We start from the raw sequence: 3,108 nt of genomic DNA on the forward strand, positions 1-3,108 counted from the left end.
ATTATTTTACAGATGTTTAAATATTTATTTAAATTCTTTATGTATATTACTTATTTAATATTTAATTATTTCTTTTAATTTTTTTTACTATTACTTAACATAAAATAAGTAATTAAAACTAAATTGGCAAATAATAAATATTTAGATAAATAATAAAACATTTATATTAAGCATTTCAAAGAAATAATTTTAAGTACATAATATACATTAAAATTAAACAATTCAAATAATAATTAAATATTAGACAACACAATATAAGCAATTAAAATAAATTGTTAACTTAAAAAATTAAAGGAAATAAATAAATAAGTAATTTAAAAAAATAATAATTTGGGCCTAGAAAATTGTCGGCCCAGAAGACTGGGCCGTCTGGGCGCCAGGCGGCCCAGTCAACTGGGCACCCAGGCGACCCAGTTGACAGGGTTGTCTAGGCACAGTTGACTGGCCCAGACGGCCCATTCAACTGGGCCGTCTGGGTGAGTCTGGGTCATCTGGGCATATCTAAACGGCCCAGTCAGCTAGGCTAACTGTCTCCTTTGTGGAGATTGCTGGAAAACTCCATTTTCGACGATCTTCACTCAATTTTCCTCCTCCCAAACTATTATTCTTACCCAAAAATCATGCATTTTTCAAAAAATCAACACATGTATACAAAATCATATTTTTCTTCTTCCAAATATCAACATAAAAACATTAAATATGGATCGTTTATTTTCCCTTTTTTATCAGTGCTACAGTATTTTTTCTCTTTCCTTACTATCTTCTCTTTCTTCTTTAAATAGTAAGGGTAAATTTGGATTTCTCTTGATTTTCAATATTTTAAACATTTTTGGTTTTTTTCTTTTTTTTTTAATTGGTCAAAGGCCACTTTGAAAAAATGGCCAGGTCAACCGGCTATTGGCCACTATTTCCTCCCAATAAAATGTAATTTTTTTTTGGCCGGGGGAGGGGGAGGAAGGAATATATGGGCCGTTTGAGCCCCATTATTTGTAGATTATAATGAGATTAATAAATTTTTTTTTAAAAAATGAGTGGTTGAAAAGTTTTTAATTTACGTGTAATATTATTTTATTAAAAATTGTGTAATTAAAAATAGGAGAGAGAAAAATTTAATTCAATGTAATGAGAAATAAGGAAGCTCAAACGAGGACATATACACACACACACACTTTTCTGCATCACAACTATGGATTCCAATTATTTTATTCTTTCTTCTCTTTCTTTCATCGAAATAAATATATAGTGATTTTAGGGAGAATATATAATTAAAAACTAAGGAAAAAATTTCGATTTAATGGGACCAAACGTAGATGAATAAATTAATAATTCTTTAATCATATATTTCATCAGCTTTCATCAAAACTAATAAATTTTAATTCCTAATGTACAAGACTCACAACAATAGGCTCCAAAACAAAAAATATGACGACATGAAAAAGTACATTTTTAAGTAAGCTTATTTTTTAATCTAATACTTGATAAAATAAAATTTACATATTATTAAGTTGTTATTTTTTATTTATATATTTTGCAGGACTCATAAATACTAGTTACTTCTTATCATTCGTTTCCCTCGATTTATGAAAACCCAAATTTATTTCTTAAATGAAATAGCAATTTTCAAAATGAAAATTTTTATTATTGATGAAAGTTAGTAATTAACTCCTTCACTAGGGAGTGTATCGAGAGTTAAGTAGTTGACTAAACAGATTTTATCACAAGTCAATTACTGACTAAATTATTCATCCTTTGAGGTAAATCAATTTTGATCTACTCTTGGATGCTTTCTGAGTCTTTTTTATTGTCAATACATAACGATGAGGTCATCTTATCGTATTTTGTTACGTTGTTTGGACTATTTCCCCTTTTGCTTTTATTAATTATTGAGTTTGTATTATGGGCTGACCCATTCCCCTAACTTTTGAGGTAGGTTTGTCTTTTTGTTTAAGGCCCATTTGGCATCCTTATTTGAAAAATTAAAGAGTTTTGAATAAAATTTTTGAAAAATATGTGATTAAAAAGTACAATCATGCTAGGGTGCCAGAATTTCTTTTGATAGCCTAGTTGACATACACTCACAATAGTGGGTGGCATTTTTGCATTTTTTTATTCACACAGGTCCCATGTGGATCCTACACACGTGAGAATATGTCTTCCAATGTGTCAAAAAAATTTCTAGCAACTTGGCTTAGTTCTAAAAAGTAAAAAAACTTTATTGGTTTGTGTATAAAATATTTTATTGTGTGAATGTGTGACGGAGAATGATACTGTAGTAAATAATTTAAATTTTTAAAAGGTTGTGAAACAGGGGGCTATAATTTCATAACTGAACTTAAAAAGATGATGAGTGATAATTAATCAGGCTTGTTGCCCAATGTTTTCTTCTTTCTCTGTTTCTCTTCCTCTTTGTCTTCTCTTTTCCTGTTGTCCTCTATTTCCTCAGTTTCTTTGTTCTTCTTCTTGTTGGAATTCTTCTTCTACTGCTAATTTTCTATGATTATTTCAACTAATCCTATATCAAACTTGGTATCAAAGCTATTTTTACTGTTTTCTCAAACTGTAAAGTAATCTAGGGACCTTAGGGTGTTTATTACTTCTGCAACCAGAAATTTCTACCTATTAAGACATTGTAGAAATTATATAGTTAACTATTAGCTTCTAACACAGCTCCAGCCACAGTAACACACCTCTTACCCAAATTCTAATTTGGCTCAATACACAAACAACGATAATCTGCAAAAATTACTACTGTTCCCTATTGTTCCTCGCGCCAATCATCTCAAGAAAGTGAGTCACAACCACCAGAATATTTCTTCGTCACAGCCCTCACACTGTCGTCTATAGTTGTCAAAACTACATCAACAACCAAAAATAGGTACCTAAAGACTAGAGTAACTGCCTTCTTTGCGACTGCCAACAATCAACCCACCACCAACTATAACCCCCCACAAAGTACTTGAAATAGTCACTCAAAAAAATAATAATAATAAATAAATAAATAATCCTACCCACTACAATTTCATAAACAGGTTAATACCAAATCCCACAACCCATTAATTATTTGCCTCCAATATTGAAACCTCCAGCCCAACTACAACCATACAGGCC

This window comes from Olea europaea, chromosome 4 (assembly GCF_002742605.1).
Source record: "Olea europaea var. sylvestris chromosome 4, O_europaea_v1, whole genome shotgun sequence".
Lineage (NCBI taxonomy): Eukaryota > Viridiplantae > Streptophyta > Magnoliopsida > Lamiales > Oleaceae > Olea > Olea europaea.